The sequence below is a fragment of the Bufo bufo genome, chromosome 8 (assembly GCF_905171765.1).
Source record: "Bufo bufo chromosome 8, aBufBuf1.1, whole genome shotgun sequence".
In the NCBI taxonomy this organism is placed as follows: Eukaryota; Metazoa; Chordata; class Amphibia; order Anura; family Bufonidae; genus Bufo; species Bufo bufo.
In genome coordinates, this window is record NC_053396.1 from 212,328,256 (window position 1) to 212,349,077 (window position 20,822).

General features: G+C 42.1%; 1 pseudogene; it reads left to right on the plus strand.

The window, feature by feature from the left end:
- The first annotated feature begins 16,369 nt into the window (after positions 1-16,369).
- LOC120978211 lies at positions 16,370-17,514 on the plus strand (annotated as a pseudogene).
- Positions 17,515-20,822: the final 3,308 nt, after the last annotated feature.

Sequence of the window (20,822 nt, forward strand, 5' to 3'; positions counted from 1 at the left end):
CAATTGAAGGTTCCCTCCTGGAAGTTGGGTCCTAGGTTTATTGGGCCTTACAAGATCCTGTCTGTCATCAATCCTGTTGCCTACCGTCTTGATCTTCCTCAGACTTGGAAGATCCATAATGTTTTTCATAAGTCCTTATTGAAACCTTATGTTCAACTCATTGTACCCTCGCCTTTGCCTCCTCCTCCGATTATGGTTGATGGGAATCTTGAATTTCAGGTCTCTAGGGTTGTGGATTCTCGTCTTGTCCGCGGTTCTCTCCAGTACCTCGTTCATTGGGAGGGTTATGGTCCTGAGGAGAGGATGTGGGTCCCAGTGACGGACATTAAGGCCACTCGTCTCATCAGGGCTTTCCATAGGTCCCATCCTGAGAAGGTGGGCTCTGAGTGTCCGGAGTCCACTCGTAGAAGGAGGGGTACTGTCACAACCAGACAGCTGAGAAGCTCTGACAGAAGCCTTTCAGAACCTCCTCCTTGAGTTTTCTTTGTTTTGGTTTTCAGTTCCTCATCTCGTTAGTCTCTCTCAGCTGTCATGTAGTTGGACTGATTGCATCCCTTTAAATTCCTCCCCATAATGCATTAGTGTGCGGCTTATACAACTTCCTGGAGTGCGTGTGCATGCTGTTCCTATTTCCCAGTCTTCTACAAAATAAGTGCTGTACATTTATTTGTGATTTTCTGTTTGCTAGATCCCAGATGACCCTGACTCCCTCCGTGTCTAGTGTAGGGAGCCGGTGGTCGTGTCCCCTCACTATTGTAGGGTGTTCAGGTATTATATAGTCGAGGTACGGGGATATGCGATCATCCACCTTTGGGGTGTTCGCATAGGCTGAGCAGTCAGGGAGAGTGCCAGGTCTCATGCAGGGGTCTCCCTTTTTGTTCCTTAGTTTTGGATCCAGTGAGTCATAGATTCTTTTGCATTGTCTTGTTTCCTGTACACCTTCCGTGACATCAATACAGAGATCACTCCCATCATCTATGTATCTCCAGGACTGTGACTGTGACGAGGGGACATCCTCAGCTTTTGGAGGAAAGAAGGTTTGCACACAAACATAGAAGAAGATTCTTTACGGTAAGAGCAGTGAGACTATGGAACTCTCTGTCTGAGGAGGTGTCAATGGTGAGTTCACTAAAAGAGTTCAAGAGGGTCCTGGATGTACAAACCGGATTCCAAAAAAGTTGGGACACTATACAAATCGTGAATAAAAACTGAATGCAATGATGTGGAGGTGCCAACTTCTAATATTTTATTCAGAATAGAACATAAATCACGGAACAAAAGTTTAAACTGAGAAAATGTACCATTTTAAGGGAAAAATATGTTGAATCAGAATTTCATGGTGTCAACAAATCCCAAAAAAGTTGGGACAAGGCCATTTTCACCACTGTGTGGTATCTCCCCTTCTTCTTACAACACTCAACAGACGTCTGGGGACCGAGGAGACCAGTTTCTCAAGTTTAGAAATAGGAATGCTCTCCCATTCTTGTCTAATACAGGCCTCTAACTGTTCAATTGTCTTGGGCCTTCTTTGTTGCACCTTCCTCTTTATGATGCGCCAAATGTTCTCTATAGGTGAAAGATCTGGACTGCAGACTGGCCATTTCAGTACCCGGATCCTTCTCCTACGCAGCCATGATGTTGTGATTGATGCAGAATGTGGTCTGGCATTATCTTGTTGAAAAATGCAGGGTCTTCCCTGAAAGAGATGACTTCTGGATGGGAGCATATGTTGTTCTAGAACCTGAATATATTTTTCTGCATTGATGGTGCCTTTCCAGACATGCAAGCTGCCCATGCCACACGCACTCATGCAACCCCATACCATCAGAGATGCAGGCTTCTGAACTGAGCGTTGATAACAACTTGGGTTGTCCTTGTCCTCTTTGGTCCGGATGACATGGCGTCCCAGATTTCCAAAAAGAACTTCGAATCGTGACTCGTCTGACCACAGAACAGTCTTCCATTTTGCCACACTCCATTTTAAATGATCCCTGCCCCAGTGAAAACGCCTGAGCTTGTGGATCTTGCTTAGAAATGGCTTCTTTTTTGCACTGTAGAGTTTCAGCTGGCAACGGCGGATGGCACTGTGGATTGTGTTCACTGACAATGGTTTCTGGAAGTATTCCTGAGCCCATTCTGTGATTTCCTTTACAGTAGCATTCCTGTTTGTGGTGCAGTGTCGTTTAAGGGCCCGGAGATCACGGGCATCCAGTATGGTTTTACGGCCTTGACCCTTACGCACAGAGATTGTTCCAGATTCTCTGAATCTTCGGATGATGTTATGCACAGTTGATGATGATAGATGCAAAGTCTTTGCAATTTTTCGCTGGGTAACACCTTTCTGATATTGCTCCACTATCTTTCTGCGCAACATTGTGGGAATTGGTGATCCTCTACCCATCTTGGCTTCTGAGAGACACTGCCACTCTGAGAAGCTCTTTTTATACCCAATCATGTTGCCAATTGACCTAATTAGTGTTAATTGGTCTTCCAGCTCTTCGTTATGCTCAAATTTACTTTTTCCAGCCTCTTATTGCTACTTGTCCCAACTTTTTTGGGATTTGTTGACACCGTGAAAATTGGAATCAACGTATTTTTCCTTTAAAATGATACATTTACTCGGATTAAACGTTTGATCTGTCATCTACGTTCTATTACAAATAAAAGATTGACATTTGCCATCTCCACATCATTGCATTCAGTTTTTATTCACAATTTGTTTAGTGTCCCAACTTTTTTGGAATCCGGTTTGTATTTCTGGAGTGTAATAATATTACAGGGTATAGTTACTAGAGATGGATTTTCGATCCAGGGAGTTATTCTGATGCCTGATTGGAGTCAGGAAGGATTTCTTTCCCTTAAAGAGGTAAATTGGCTTCTATCTCACAGTTTTTTGCCTTCCTCTGGATCAACTTGCAGGATAACAGGCCGAACTGGATGGACAAATGTCTTTTTTCAGCCTTATAAACTATGTTACTACAGTTGCAAGAAAAAGTATGTGAACCCTTTGAGATGATATGGATTTCTGCACAAATTAGTCATAAAATGTGATCTGATCTTCATCTAAGTGACAACAATAGGCAATCACAGTCTGCTTAAACTAATAACACACAAAGAATTAAATGTTACCATTTTTTTATTGAACACACCATGTAAACATTCACAGTGCAGGTGGAGAAAGTACAGTACAGACCAAAAGTTTGGACACACCTTCTCATTCAAAGAGTTTTCTTTATTTTCATGACTATGAAGGCATCAAAACTATGAATTAACACATGTGGAATTATATACATAACAAACAAGTGTGAAACAACTGAAAACATGTCATATTCTAGGTTATTCAAAGTAGCCACCTTTTGCTTTGATTACTGCTTTGTACACTCTTGGCATTCTCTTGATGAGCTTCAAGAGGTAGTCCCCTGAAATGGTCTTCCAACAGTCTTGAAGGAGTTCCCAGAGATGCTTAGCACTTGTTGGCCCTTTTGCCTTCACTCTGCGGTCCAGCTCACCCCAAACCATCTCGATTGGGTTCAGGTCCGGTGACTGTAGAGGCCAGGTCATCTGGCGCAGCACCCCATCACTCTCCTTCATGGTCAAATAGCCCTTACTTTCAAAGTTTTCCCAATTTTTCAGCTGACTGACTGACCTTCATTTCTTAAAGTAATGATGGCCACTCGTTTTTCTTTACTTAGCTGCTTTTTTCTTGCCATAATACAAATTCTAACAGTCTATTCAGTAGGACTATCAGCTGTGTATCTACCTGACTTCTCCTCAACGCAACTGATGGTCCCAACCCCATTTATAAGGCAAGAAATCCCACTTATTAAACCTGACAGGGCACACCTGTGAAGTGAAAACCATTTCAGGGGACTACCTCTTGAAGCTCATCAAGAGAATGCCAAGAGTGTGCAAAGCAGTAATCAAAGCAAAAGGTGGCTACTTTGAAGAACCTAAAATATGACATATTTTCAGTTGTTTCACACTTGTTTGTTATGTATATAATTCCACATGTGTTAATTCATAGTTTTGATACCTTCAGTGTGAATCTACAATTTTCATAGTCATGAAAATAAAGAAAACTCTTTGAATGAGAAGGTGTGTCCAAACTTTTGGTCTGTACTGTATGTGAACTCTTGGATTTAATAACTGGTTGAACCTCCTTTGGCAATAACTTCAACCAAACGTTTCCTGTAGTTGCAGATCAGACATGCACAACAGTCAGGAGTAATTCTTGACCGTTCTTGACCGTTTACAGAACTGTTTCAGTTCATCAATATTCTTGGGATGTCTGGTGTGAATCGCTTTCTTGAGGTCATGCCACAGCATCTCAATCAGGTTGAGGTCAGGACTCTGACTGGGCCACTTTAGAAGGTGTATTTTCTTCTGTTTAAGCCATTCTGTTGTTGATTTACTTCTATGCTTTGGGTTGTTGTCCTGTTGCAACACCCATCTTCTGTTGAGCTTTAGCTGGTGCACAGATGGCCTTAAGTTTTCCTGCAAAATGTCTTGATAAACTTGGGAATTCCTTTTTCCTTCGATGATAGCAATCCATCCAGGCCCTGACGCAGCAAAGCAGCCCCAAACCATGATGCCCCTACCACCATACTTCACAGTTGGGATGAGGTTTTGATGTTGGTGTGCTGTGCCTCTTTTTCTCCACACATAGTGTTGTGTGTTTCTTCCAAACAACTCAACTTTGGTTTCATCTGTGCACAGAATATTTTGCCAGTACTGCTGTGGAACATCCAGGTGCTATTGTGCAAACTGTAAACGTGCAGCAATGTTTTTTTTGGACAGCAGTGGCTTCCTCTGTGGTATCCCCCCATGAAATCCATTCTTGTTTAGTGTTTTACGTATCGTAGATTCGCTAACAGGGATGTTAGCATATGCCAGGGACTTTTGTAAGTCTTTAGCTGACACTCTAGGATTCTTCTTCACCTCATTGTGCAGTCTGTGCTGTGCTCTTGCAGTCATCTTTACAGGACGGCCACCCCTAGGGAGAGTAGCAGCAGTGCTGAACTTTCTCCATTTGTAGACAATTTTTCTTACCGTGGACTGATGAACAGCAAGGCTTTTGGAGATACTTTTATAATCCTTTCCAGCTTTATGCAAGTCAACAATTCTTAATCGTAGGTCTTCTGAGAGCTCTTTTGTGCGAGGCATCATTCACATCAAGCAATGCTTCTTGTGAAAAGCAAACCCAGAACTGGTGTGTGTTTTTTATAGGGCAGGGCAGCTGTAACCAACACCTCCAATCTCATCTCATTGATTGGACTCCAATTAGCTGTTGGATAGTCTAGGGGTTCACATACTTTTTTCCACCTACACTGTGAATGTTTACATGGTGTGTTCAATAAAAACATGGTAACATTTAATTCTTTGTCTGTTATTAGTTTAAGCAGACCGTGATTGTCTATTGTTGTAACTTAGATGAAGATCAGATCACATTTTATGACCAATTTGTGCAGAAATCCATATCATTCCAAAGGGTTCACATACTTTTTCTTGCAACTGTATGTAATCATGAGGATACATTACAGCACAGGAAGGAGAAAAACATTCTACACTTGGTCCTACTCTATGGAACACTTTTCTGCCAGTATCTGAGGCCGACCACAAAGGACACTGTTGCTGTCCCTGTTCTCAATCCCATTATCTACAGCCTAAAAAAATAAAGCTGTGAGGTCTGCTCTAAAGCAAAAGGCACAATTATAGTTTAAGATTCACAAGAGCTAAGCAAAAGTAAATTAATTTAAATTAATTTGTGGCTATTGTGCTCATTATATGTATTAAATAGGTAGTCTTATCTTATAAAGTGATGGCATATCACTAGGAAATAGCACCATCCGTCCCATTTCCGTTATGCAAGAGGGGACTACCCTGCATAACGGAAATGGAACGGATCAGTTTTGCAGCCCATAGACTTCTGTTATGACGGAATGAATAACAGAATGCCTCTAAAGGCATTTCGTTATGCATTCCGTCATAGAATTGCGTTATGGTCAGTGGTAACGAAATCCATAATGCAATTCCCCTTTTACCAGTAAACGAAGCATGAATGAATTTCAAAATATGAAATTTGTTCATCTCTAATATTGAACCTCGTTGCCATGAGACCTATCTCTGCAATCTCTCACTTCACAGGGATGTGATATAATTAGAGATGAGCGAATCGAAGCTGACAAAGTGGAATTCAATTCAAATTTCAGGAAAAATTTGATTTGCACTGAAGCCGAATTTCCTCGCGCTTCGCGGTAACGAATCGCATTTTTCCTAAAATGGCTGCTGCACATGTGAGGACATGGAGAAAGGAACTCTGGGATCACCCATAATGCCATTCATGCAGCCAATCAGCAGCCAGCCAGCCCTGTGATGTCACAGCCCTACAAATAGCGTCAACCATCTTAGATTCTGCCATTTACCAGTGTACTTAGTGCAGGGAGAGACGTCAGCAGGCGCTAGGGAGAGTGGTAGAAAAGACTTGATTGTGGTGAAAAACTATTTAGAAATGCAGGGAAAGGATAGGGAGGAATCATTCCACAGCATTTATGTAGAACAGGGTTCAGTAGGGGAGGTTACAGCCTGGGTAATAGGAACAATCTTACTACGCCTTGCTGATCTGACTGGGGATCCAAATTGACATTATACAGCTCTGTAATTTCAGCAAACCGTTCTTTTTATTGCGGTGCAAATGCTGTTTGATACAGCCATTAACAGGGTTTATTACAAGGAAATATTTTTACAGTACAGTTATAGTTATATGTTGCAAAGCCCTTTTTGCCGTGTATTAGTGGCAAAAGAAAAATATATTTGCCCTTGTGCGGTGCAGTTATATATTCTAAAGCCCTTTTTGTTCTGTATTAGTGGGAAAAGAAAAATATATTCGCCGTTCAGCGTTGCACTTATATGTTAAAAAGCCTTGTGTGGTATAAAAGTGGAAAAAAATTAGGGCCTAATTGCCATTCAGTGATGCAGTTACATATTCTAAAGCCCTGTCTGCCGTGTAATAGTGGCAAAAGAAAAATATATTCACCGTTCAGCGTTGCACTTACATGTTGAAAAGCCTTGTGTAGTGTAAACGTGGAAAAAAATTAGGGCCTAATTGCCGTTTAGTGGTGCAGTTATATATTCTAAAGCCTTTTTTGTCCTGTATTAGTGGCAAAAGAAAAATATATTTGCCGTTCAGCGTTGCACTTATATGTTGAAAAGCCTTGTGTAGTGTGAAAGTGGAAAAAAATAAGGGCCTATTTGCTGTTCAGCGGTGCAGTTATATGTGGTAAAGTCCCTTTTGCGGTATGGACCGAATTACATAGTGGTGACATTTTTTATGTGAAACAGGCTTTTTTTGTGGGAAAATTGATGGGTGATTGTAGACTTAGTTCTGTATGAACCGAATTCCATTATCCTTTCATTGGTGAAATTTTTTATGTCATACATGTTTTTTTGGGAAAAATGATGGGTGATTGTAGACCTTCTTTTGCTGTATGGACCGAATTATGTAGTGGTGACATTTTTTATGTGAAACAGGCTTTTTTGGGGAAAATTGATGGGTGATTGTAGACTTTGTTCTGTATGAACCAAATTCCATTATCCTTTCATTGGTGAAATCTTTTATTTCAAACATGTTTTTTTAAGAAAAATTTATGGGTGATTGTAGACATCCTTTTGCTGTATGGATCGAATTATGTAGTGGTGAATTTTTTTTAATATAAAACAAGCTTTTTCTGGGAAAATTGATGGGTGATTGTAGACTTTGTTCTGTATGAACTACAGGGAGTGCAGAATTATTAGGCAAGTTGTATTTTTGAGGATTAATTTTATTATTGAACAACAACCATGTTCTCAATGAACCCAAAAAACTCATTAATATCAAAGCTGAATATTTTTGGAAGTAGTTTTAGTTTGTTTTTAGTTTTAGCTATTTTAGGGGGATATCTGTGTGTGCAGGTGACTATTACTGTCTATAATTATTAGGCAACTTAACAAAAAACAAATATATACCCATTTCAATTATTTATTTTTACCAGTGAAACCAATATAACATCTCAACATTCACAAATATACATTTCTGACATTGAAAAACAAAACAAAAACAAATCAGTGACCAATATAGCCACCTTTCTTTGCAAGGACACTCAAAAGCCTGCCATCCATGGATTCTGTCAGTGTTTTGATCTATCCACCATCAACATTGCGTGCAGCAGCAACCACAGCCTCCCAGACACTGTTCAGAGAGGTGTACTGTTTTCCCTCCTTGTAAATCTCACATTTGATGATGGACCACAGGTTCTCAATGGGGTTCAGATCAGGTGAACAAGGAGGCCATGTCATTAGATTTTCTTCTTTTATACCCTTTCTTGCCAGCCACGCTGTGGAGTACTTGGACGCGTGTGATGGAGCATTGTCCTGCATGAAAATCATGTTTTTCTTGAAGGATGCAGACTTCTTCCTGTACCACTGCTTGAAGAAGGTGTCTTCCAGAAACTGGCAGTAGGACTGGGAGTTGAGCTTGACTCCATCCTCAACCCGAAAAGGCCCCACAAGCTCATCTTTGATGATACCAGCCCTAACCATTACTCCACCTCCACCTTGCTGGCGTCTGAGTCGGACTGGAGCTCTCTGCCCTTTACCAATCCAGCCACGGGCCCATCCATCTGGCCCATCAAGACTCACTCTCATTTCATCAGTCCATAAAACCTTAGAAAAATCAGTCTTGAGATATTTCTTGGCCCAGTCTTGACGTTTCAGCTTGTGTGTCTTGTTCAGTGGTGGTCGTCTTTCAGCCTTTCTTACCTTGGCCATGTCTCTGAGTATTGCACACCTTGTGCTTTTGGGCACTCCAGTGATGTTGCAGCTCTGAAATATGGCCAAACTGGTGGCAAGTGGCATCTTGGCAGCTGCACGCTTGACTTTTCTCAGTTCATGGGTAGTTATTTTGCGCCTTGGTATTTCCACACGCTTCTTGCGACCCTGTTGACTATTTTGAATGAAACGCTTGATTGTTCGATGATCACGCTTCAGAAGCTTTGCAATTTTAAGAGTGCTGCATCCCTCTGCAAGATATCTCACTATTTTTGACTTTTCTGAGCCTGTCAAGTCCTTCTTTTGACCCATTTTGCCAAAGGAAAGGAAGTTGCCTAATAATTATGCACACCTGATATAGGGTGTTGATGTCATTAGACCACACCCCTTCTCATTACAGAGATGCACATCACCTAATATGCTTAATTGGTAGTAGGCTTTCGAGCCTATACAGCTTGGAGTAAGACAACATGCATAAAGAGGATGATGTGGTCAAAATACTCATTTGCCTAATAAATCTGCACACAGTGTAAATTCCATTATCCTTTCATTGGTGAAAGTTTTTATTTCAAACATGATTTTTTCGGGAAAATTGATGGGTGATTGTGGACTAGAAATGTCGCGAACAGAAAATTTTATGTTCGCGAACGGCGAACTTCCGCGAATGTTCGCGAACCGGGCGAACAGCCATAGACTTTAATAGACAGGCGAATTTTAAAACCCACAGGGACTCTTTCTGGCCACAATAGTGATGGAAAAGTTGTTTCAAGGGGACTAACACCTGGACTGTGGCATGCCGGAGGGGGATCCATGGCAAAACTCCCATGGAAAATTACGTAGTTGACGCAGAGTGTGGTAAGTTGAATTCGCAATGCGATTAATATAACCTGCATTAATCGCATTGCCAATTCAACTTAGAGCTAAGTTCCTAATGGTTGTATTGCTAGAATTGACGAATATAACGATATAGCACTATATTCTCAATCTTCGTTATATTCTAGCAATACAACCATTAGGAACCCAGCTCTAAGTAGATGAATCGCAATGCGATTAATATAACCTGTATTAATCGCATTGCGATTAAACTTAGTCAAATTTGTGACACTGCAGCTTCAGAATGAATCTAAGATGGATGCTGTCCTTGCTTTTTGGTGGGAGGTGGGAGGGTCTGAGAGGGAGGGGTATGCGATTGGCTGGAATGTGTCTGCTGACTGTGAGGTACAGGGTCAAGTTTGCTCAATGATGATGTATAGGGGGCATACCGAACATCGCATATGTTCGCCCGCCGCGGCGAACCGCGAACAAGCTATGTTCGCCGGGAACTGTTCGCCGGCGAATAGTTCGGGACATCTCTATTGTGGACCTCCGTTTGCTGTATGGACCAAATACATAGTGGTGAAATTTTTTATGTGAAACAGGCTTTTTTTTGGGAAAATTGATGAGTGATTATAGACTTTGTTCTGTATGAACCGAATTCCATTATCCTTTCATTGGTGAAATTTTTTTTATTTCAACATGTTTTTTTCGGAAAATTGATGGGTGATTGTAGACTTCCTTTTGCTGTATGGACCGAATTATGTCATCGTGGGTCCTGCAGTAAACATAATGAAGGCGCTGATGACAAACAACTTCAGCAGACTTTGCCTTTTCCAATCAATTCACAATTAAATCAAGCAGCTTCAGTAAGTTGAAAATATTCTTGTGTTTTTCGATCTCCACAGCACACAAGACATGACAGGAGAGCTTCTGCTTTGGAGTCCAAGTCCAGTTACTTAAGATCAGGAGTTCCATCGGAATTGTGCGTAACATTCTTGCTCCCTGTGCAAAGCCATAACAAAAGGTTGCCCCAATTTTTATTCAGGATCAGTAAACAGCGGGAAGCAAATAGAGGTGGCTGAACTCCGCCTGCTCTGTATCTCTTGTGAAGTCAATGTCTCCACTATGCCCCTCTCGCGATTTACAGCAAAAACATTATTTTCATGTAGAGATCCAAGAATTATGTTGGAGGCATATAGTGTATGCAAGCCATGTGCGACTCCTCTCATCACTCTCATGCTGTTCTACACCTGGTTTTCCTGGGCGAACAGAGTCACACAGGAGGAACTGCTCCGTGTCCTTCAGCAAGAAATCGAATCCTGGCTTTCTCTGCGACAACTCAAAATTGGAACCATGGTGACCGACAACGGAAGAACATGGTGTCGGAGCTGCGTCAAGGAGGGCTGAGCCATGCGCCCCCTACATGGCACACGTGTTCAATCTGGTGTCAAGCGGTTCCTGAAGTCTTCCACCCATCTGCAAGACATCCTAAAAATGGCCAGGAAACTTTGCATGCACTTCAGCTACTCGTACACAGCAAAGCACACCCTCCTTGAGCTGCAGCGGCCAGAACGGCATCTCCCAACATAGGCTGATATGCAATGTTTCCAACCTGTTGGAATTCCACCCTCCCATATGTTGGACTGACAATATGAAGAGAGAAGGCCATCAACGATTTCTTGATGATCCAAGCGGACAGGAGTACTCCCCTGTGTAAATTCGATGTCAGCCAGTGGCAGTTCATGTGTGAAACCTGCCATTTGCTCAGGACCTTTTGAGGAGGCCACATTATTTGTCAGTCACCAGGACTACTGGATGAACAATGTCATTCCACTGCTTCATGTCCTGGAACAGATGCTGGTAAATCTGGCTGGTCAGGGGACTGGAGACGTGGCGCCTAGATATCAAGCGTGCACCTGCTCACTGGGAGGTGCTGACTAACCCCCTTTTTTTTGCAGATTTACTATGCTGGAAATGTGGCACTCCAGCGAGTCGTGCACTCCTGATTAGCCTGTCTGCCCCATAGGCTGATTTTAATTACTTTCAGTATAAAGCTGTAGCCTGCTCTCACTACATTCATTGGAAGCTGTCTAGCACCAGGAAAGGTATAGAGTGGGCTCGGCATGCATGTTGGTACCTGCATCCCTTGTAATGGAGGCCATTATGGCACAAAAAATGGAAAAAGGCAGAGTGGATCCAACATGCATGTGGAGCCAACACTCTCTGAACTTTTATGGCGGCCATTATGGCGCATAACAGGTAGTATTTAGTGTTATGACCCGTCTAACAGAGATCGCCTTGACGTTCGGCAGACGGGGCTCAGATGGTTTTGTAAAAAATGCATTGGCCAAGCATCTCACTTTATAAATAGCGTAGCATTCGCACCATCATTTTTGTAATCATTATTTTTGTGACTATGGCATTGTTGTACTTTATCTGATTTGCAGGGTGCTGCTGCATTGTCTTTTTTTCTTCTAGGTCTTTGCCATGGCAGCGTGCACCTGCGCACTGGAGGTGCTGACTAACCTCCTTTTTTTGCAGCCTAGATATCAAGGCCACATGAGCCCTGAGGGGCTAAACTAGAGGAGGAGGTTGAGGAGGACATTGGAGCACAGGCAATGTGTAGCAAAATGGGTGGTTTTTCTACACGGGTGACAGGAGAGGAGAATGCAGAGAGCAGCAAAGTAGCTACAGGGCGATGAGGAAGATGAGGCAGAGGACCAGACACACCGTGGTAGTATGCATTGGAGATGGAGGCAGGGACTCCCCTCTCAGTTACTTGCACAAATGGTCCGCTGCATGCTCACTTGCTTGTGTAGTGACAGCCGAATTGTCACCATTCGGCAGAGGGATGACTTCTGGCTCTCCACCTTGTGGACCCTCTCTACCGGTCCAAAATGCCTTTTTTACACCCGCTGAGATGGAGGACAAACTGAACTACTATAGACACATCCTATGTAGTCAGTTGGCCGCTGCCTATCTGCGCCATCATTCATCCTCTCGCAGGTCTGACCAGGGGGGCCCTCTGCACTCACGTTCCACTGTCACGACTGCTGGGAGAGGTGGGGTGGCAGGAGCAGTACCAGCTCCATCAGCAGCAGCCTGAGTCTAGAGTCGCTGATGAGCATTTTGTTCACCCACCTAGTGAAGAAACTACTCACCAGCAGCTAGACATAGAGCAGAACCTGAACCAGCAGGTGGTGGCATACTTGGAGTGCAACCTGCCAGCCCTAATTGAAGATCCGCTGACTACTGGACAGCCAAACTGGATTTGTGGCCGCAACTGGCCGAGTTTGCCCTGGAAAAGCTGTCCTTGCCCAGCCAGTAGTGTGGCATCAGAGCGGGTGTTAAGTGCGGCGGGGGCCATAGTTACCCCAAGGAGAACTCGCCTGTCCACCCTAAATGTGGAGAGACTGACCTTTGTCAAGATGAATCAGGCGTGATCAGCCAGGATTTCCACCCACCAATGCCTGGTGCATCAGACGAGATGGTCCATTGGTGCCATACCAACACTTTGACAAAAGAGACAGTTTTCTTCTGGCTACCTGCCTCAGCTACTATTCTGATGCTGCCACCCGCCTGATGCCCCACATCTGATGCCAAGTGATCCTTTTTACACCCTTCATCATCAGTGGGTACTGTTATTGCCACCCACTTCCACACCTCTGTCACTAGGCACTCTGTGGTGTCCTGATGCTGCTGCTACTCCACAATATGTCACTTTTCACTCTGTGGTCTCATGATGCTGCTGCTACCTCCACAATGTGGTCACCTTGCCACCCTGTGGTGTCCTGATGCTGCTGCTACCTCACCACTATGTCACCTTGCCACTCTGCGGCCTCCTCATGCTGCTGCTGCCACCTCCACACTGTCACCTTGCCACTCTGTGGTCTCCTGATGCTGCTGCTACCTCCACAATTTGTCACATTGCCACTCTGTGGCCTCCTGATGCGTCTGCCATCTCACCACTATGTCATAGGGCCACTCTGTGGACTTCTCATGCTGTTCCCAGTCTCCCCACTTCATGACTGGGCCACTATTTAGCCTTTTTGGCTTGGCTGACATCATCATTTATTTGACCCTTTTCTGATCTGTCAGAAGGAAGGAAAAATGAGACGCACAACGGATCCTCTCTGTGAAGCAGCTGTAAGCCCTGTATGGTCCAATCAGAATTGGCTTATGATTTGGTAGCCAAAAGCAGGAGTGGGTACAAAACACAGAAGACATGCAAATATTCCATTCACGTGGTCATCTCTGTTTTGGATCCACTCCTGTTTTATTTTGGCATTAGCAATACTGATGGATTACTGACCAAATGCTGACCGAGTGAAGGCGGATGCTCCACAGACAGGATCCCTTTTTCGGGGGTTATTATTCTGATGGATCAGAGGAAGGGCAAAAAAATCTGTGACGTCAACACAAACTTACTGATGACACCCTCTCCACTCTGTCGGGGGGCTCTACTTATATAAGCGTTTAATAGAACAGGTTCTGTAGACATCTATGTGGAATCAACTAATAAATAAATTCTAGAGAAGCTCCCACCAGAAAACTACTGGAGCCCAGCCTATCAGTTACCAGCTGATCAACAAGGTAATAAATCAATAATGAATCAATCAGGCTGGCTCACAATATTTTTGCATACACAAATTTATTATCCCAATAAAAGTATCATAAAAATGTTAAAATATTAAACATGACCTTATTTCATATCAGCATAAAATACATATAGATACATATAATGCGGAGCTCACGCATACATCTATATTTACTGGAGTACTCCAAATAAATATGACCTCTTTGCTTTCAGTGTTATCGCCTATCTGCAAAATATTCAAACTACTAGATAATCGTATGATTTTACCAGTAGAAATATCTAGACTACTAAATAATCGTATAACTTTGTGCGATTTTACCAGTAGTTGGAATCAGCTGATGGTGTAAAACGAGTGCGCTTCTTCTTGGTGCTAACATTGACCTGTAAGTCTCCATTCTCACGTCCGCAAATGGGTCCGCATCTGTTCCGCAATTTTGCGGAACGGACGCGACCCATTCATTTTCTATGGGACGGAATGGATGCGGACAGCTCACAGTGCTGCTGACAGCATCCGCATTTGCGGAGCGCGGCCCCGATTCTTCAGGTCCGCAGCTCCGCAAAAGATAGAACATGTCCTATTCTTGTCCGCAGCTTAGATAAATATATTGCATTGGATAAAAAAAATAAAAAATCAGGTCTAGATCATGGGTGATATTCTTTAATAGATGGGACCTTTTGGGGAGATTTCACTCTATGGTGCTATGTTTAAATAGAAATTGTCACCAGGTTTGGTGACCACTATGACACCAGAATGCCGTTATGCAGCAGGGTTTTAGTGTCCCAAACCTGCCCATATAAAAACCTGTCTGTCCCTGCAAAGAACCAACCTTAGGACTGTATTAGACCTGCAGATAGTCGGCCAGATAATCACTAACCAAGTGTTCGCAGGATGCTCCTTAGCAATCATCTGCCCTGTGTAAAAGTGCCCCCTGAAGCAAACTCTCATTCATCAGGCATACACAAGGCATTTTTAAGCAGGCTACAGAAACATTGTTTGCCTGCGGCCGATCGTGCTGAATAAATCATGGTCTTCTGCCAGCAACATAATCCCATACTGTGGAGGAGATCACTGCATGTAATATCAGCGGTCTCCTCCACTGATGAGCAGGCCATTGTCGGGAAGGATCGCTTCCTTCCCGACAATCGTCGGCCTTATCTGCTAGTCTAACACAGGCCTAGGGGAAAAAGAGTCCAGGACTCATCTCCAGTGGCATTGGGAGCAGCTGCATTGTGTCGGTGAAGCAAGGGTCTTACTTCTTGCTTCACTGCGCATTACCTTTTCACAAGCCCATGTAAAGTGAGGTGTGCCATTCACAACTTTGTTGGAGCATTGTGCATGTGCCTATTGCAACCATATATCCTGAATTCATTACTTGGCAACTTTATTTACTATACTTTGCTGTGACAGATCCTAAACAACACCTGCATAGTGGCATACTGGTGGTTTAGTGGCTCCAAACCAGGTGACAGATTCCTTCAACGTATTTATTCACGTGAAAGAAATATTTCATTAAAATAAAATTCAATTCATGTGACCTTAGTGTTGTTTATTTATGATCTTATTTTATTTCTTTATATTTACAAAAACAAAAGATAATAAAGAATTTGGCCCCACACGACCCCACCAGCAGCTATTAGCTAGTGGGTTTTGCTTTTTGGGGGACTTTATCTCTGAAATAGTGGTTGAACCATATACTGCTCATACAGTGCATGAAAAATCACCAAAAGAGGTGACTGCTCCCACAAGCCCTCGACGTGCATTTCACATATAATACGTCTCACCAGCAAGATTCAGTCCTGTTTGTTCCTCATCTGGCTAGAGTTTTAGGTGGTCACAGTCACATTATATTAGTGGACCTGTTTTGCAATTCCAGTTAATTGTGAGCTGTTTTAGCCTCTTTGCTCAGCAGCTATTCAGTGACCATTTGATTTAAGCGTTAGTGCATATACTGATATTACACCGTACTTGGTGTTTTTTGCTCCCTAACATATTTTTTATCTGTTTCCTATATATTGTTTTGGGGGGATATAGTTTTTGTATTTTTAATCAAATCCTGTATATTGAATAATATTTTTTTTTATAGGAATCTTTTTGAGCTCTTTATTATCTGTTGTTTTTGATAATATAAATATGGAGAGCCGTAGTCAGCTATCATGATGTTATTAAGCTTAAGACTAGTGGTATCTTTATTCTTTATATTTAGCAGGTTTTCGAATATAACTCTTTATTTGGAATTTCATCTCACTTGGAGGGGCTCTCATTAAAGTTTTTTAATCACTTTGAATACTGAAAAGGTATCAAAAAGAGACCTATACCAATCACCAAAAGTCAGTGACCACCTCCAAAAAAGATTGGACAAAATGAACAAGACCACAGTCAACTTTTTTGTTATTACAGGGATTACAGATGTACCAGTGTTAAAAGAACTCATTTTCTTCCTGGTTCTTCTCATTTATCTTCTCACTGTTGCTGGTAACATGACCATCTTCTTCTAATTTGCCTAGATCGTCAGCTTCACAGTCCCATGTATTTCTTTCTGGGTAACCTCTCCATCCTTGACATATCTTGTTCCACTATTGCAACGCATAAAATTCTCTCCATGTTTGTAACAGGAAATGACATAATTTATTTCCCTTTTTGCATGGCCCAGCTTTATTTATTTTCTAGCTTCACATCTATCGAGCTATTATTATTGACAGCTATGAGCTATGATAGATATGTGGCCATATGCAGACCATTATATTACTCAAGGATCATGAACCCTCGAGCTTGCCTCTTGTTAGCTTTGGCATGCTGGTTGGTTGGCTTTATTGAACTCATACCCTACATGAATCTTCTGCTGAGGATATCTTGTTATAGATCAAACATAATCAACCACTTTTTCTGTGATATGATGCCCATTATTAAGATGTCTTGTAGTGACACCTCTGCCCTGGAACTCCTAATCTTCACAGAGGGTGTTTTTCTTTTGAGTGTCACACCATTTCTTCTTACTGTCATTTCCTATATGTTCATTATCTCATCAATCATGAGGATACGCTATAGCACAGGAAGGAGAAAAACATTCTACACTTGCTCCTCACACCTCACAGTGGTGGTCCTACTCTATGGGACACTTTTCTGCCAGTATCTGAGACCGACAACAATGGACACATTAGACTCCAATAAAATCTTCTCACTTTTTAACACTGTTGCTGTCCCTGTTCTCAATCCCATTATCTACAGCCTAAAAAATAAAACTGTGAAGTCTGCTCTAAAGAAAAATGTACAATTATATTTTAAGATTCACAAGAACTAAGAAAAATAAATTGCAATTACATTGTGTTTTTTGTGCTCAACATATCTAGAGTAATTCTTATAAAGTGATCACTAGAAAATGGCATCACTTCATGATCATGGGGGATTAATCTTTGGGACTCCCACCAATCCTGAGAATGAAGGTGCTGCAGCCAGCTCTATTAACTTGCAATACTCTGCACAGTGGATGGCCTGGGGTCCCAGAGGTTAGACCCCATCGTCATAAAGGAATAACATACTTTAGTGATAACCTATCACTTTGCAAGATGGGGATGCCATTATAAACTGCTGACAACTATCAATATTAATATGTAAATTATTTATTGATTCATTGGTCAATTTTGATCCTGAATACACATGAATATTCACACTACATCTTTGTTTGTAGGATGTAGCTCTAGTAACTAAGGACACTTCCATCTTAAGTATGGCCACAATCACATTCAACAGTATCCAGAAGCTTGATTACATAGATCCCTCCCAATTGAGAGCACAATGTGGAAGATCCATACGTTCAGGTAAAAAACAACAGGAAAGCAAAGGAGAGCTACAGACTCCCCTGTGCACCAGCAGGAAACATGTTATAGGCAGTGTACAAACTCCAGCCCACTGCAGGGAGGGACAGAGAGGACTAGTTTGCAATAGGAAGAATCCTAAAGGAGGTTCAGTGACGATAGAAGAATGCATAGGTCTAAGAAGATTTGTTGTCTACCAGCAGGGACGTAACTAAAAGTGACTGGGGACTCACAGAAAATTTTTGAAAGGGGGCCTCCCCCACCAACTTCCCTGTAACCTTGTTCTGTGCAAAGCCCATTTTGCCAAACTTAATGGACGGGCGCCGTTAGCCACGGAAGAGTCTATCCTTCTCTTCTTCTACTTAAGTAAGATACAGAGGCTGAGAAGAAGACACTCAGGGCCACAGAACTTTCTCACTGATGTTCTCTTCTTCACTTGTCTTCACTGACGTGCTCTTCACCACTTGTCTTCACTGAGGTGTTCTTCTCCACTTGTCTTCACTGATTTGCTCTTCTCCACTTGTCTTCACTGACTTGCTCTTCTCTACTGGTCTTCGATGATGCATTCTTTTCCTCTTGTCTTCACTGACATGCTCTTCTCTACTTGTCTTTACTGATGCATTCTTTTCCTCTTGTCTTCACTGACATGCTCTTCTCTACTTGTCTTTACTGATGCATTCTTTTCCTCTTGTCTTCACTGATGTGCCTTTCTTCACTTGTCTTAACTGACATGTTCCTCTACAAGTTCTGCTGATGTGCTGCTCTTAGCAATAAAATATAAATAATACATTTTGTTGGGTGACAAAACAACAGAATTCTGTCATGGTTTTTTGAGTTGTGTTTTTACAACATTCTCTGTGCGCTACAAATGACATGACAACCTGATTCTGTGGGTTGGTATGATTACAGAGATACCAAATTTATATAGTTCTTATTATGCTATAGTAATCTAAGAAAAAGAAAAACCTTTGAAAAAATACAAATTTTCTTTGCATGTCCATATTTTGACAGCCATAACTTTTTTATCTACTCATCTACAGAACTGAGTGAAGGCTTGTTTTTGAGAGGCGAGCTGTAGTTTTCATTGTCACAATTTTTTGGTACATTTGACAAATCACACATCTTTATCTTTTTTTTATCTTTACTGCATTCACTGTGCATGAAAAATATTTTTATATTTAATAGTTCAGACATTTTAGGATGCGGCTATTCCTATTATGTTTATTTTTTTATTTTTTATTTTTTATCTAAAATTGACGTGGCTTGAATTTGAAATATTTTGTGACTTTTTTTAAACTCATTTATTTCACTCTCATTTTTAGCATCCATTTTGATGTGGGACATGTGACGGCTGCAGCCAATGACTTGTCACAGTGGTGACCTGTGTGGTATAAGGCATGGGTGATGCGTCACTGCTGCGGCCAGTCATTGGCTGCAGCAGTCACATACACCGTTGCGAAGAGACCCGGGGGCTGCAAAGCTGGCAGTGGAACATCTAAGCCAGAACCCAGCAGTAGGGATCAGGTACGTAGGATCACCACTACGTCTGTCCATGTTGAGGAGTTTGAAATAAAGGTGGACAACCTCTAAAATCTCTTAATAGCTCCACAAAGCAGAGACATTCAGCATCTCACAATTTCAGTCAGCACTGCTGACTTAGTTTTGGGTTGCCATGAACAGCACTTTCAGGCCAGTAGACATGAACCCATATATTGCCCCCTACCTCCCACTTAGCCTTCTCCCCTCCCTCTCCCACTCACACTAATAAAGAAGAAAAGAAGAACGTAGGGCTCCAGAAGACATAGAAACTAAGAAAGATCATCAACATGGTGAATCAAGAAAAGGAAATATCCATCAAGAAAAGGAAAAATTAGATGTTCTCACTTCACCAGGGAGGGGGGCGCAAGATAAACTCAAAACCCTTGCTGCCTTACCCTCCCTCGCCGAGGTCGCCTGTGGAATGGCCAGCACCCTGTCCTTACAAAATGATGAGCCGGAGGACTTCCAGAATAACTTCAAGAAGGATGCTTTAATAATAATAATAAAGAGCTTGACACATTTCGGTGTACTTAGAATAACAAACCCCTTCTTCCGGAGCAAACTGACATACATGTATAATAAAAACTCACATTTTTATAGTCCCACTCGTTAGTCATCTTAGTATCCAGCGTTTCCTCGTGGTGGAGTGCCACTTCCAATCATGTGACCTCAAATGCCAGAAGTGCGTTCCACCGCTGGAACGCATGTACAAAATATATACCCATAAGAAATATACACATAATTAGATAAACGAAAATCAATAGGTCAAATGGGGTCGCAAATGCCCCACATAAAAACAATAGATAGTATTTTCGTAATATATTCTAAGTCAAAACGGGGCGTGTAGGGGATGCACGCTGGAAGGATAGAGCGTGAGGCAGGTACTAATATCAAAAGGGGAAAGGGCGAAGAGGAGCAAAAAGCGCTGGCCTGGATTTGATGAATCTGTAGACTCGAGTTCCAACGTGGAACGCATCGGGGCAGGAGGTTTGTGTTTAAACGTGGAAACCTACATCGCCCTGAATAATGTAGGCTTAGGTAAGTCCAAGAGACACGTTTGATCAAAAATTTGCGCAAAGAGCTTCTATTTTTTTCATTTCTAGTAGGTATAATATTACATTCATTTTGAATGACCCCACATTTCTCAGTTCTATTGTTTGCATGTGAAATGTTGCGCAGCCATGCTTTTATTAGTTCTTTAATGTGGAAACCACCAGGATATTGACAGGAAAACTAAGACATAATCGGAAAAGTA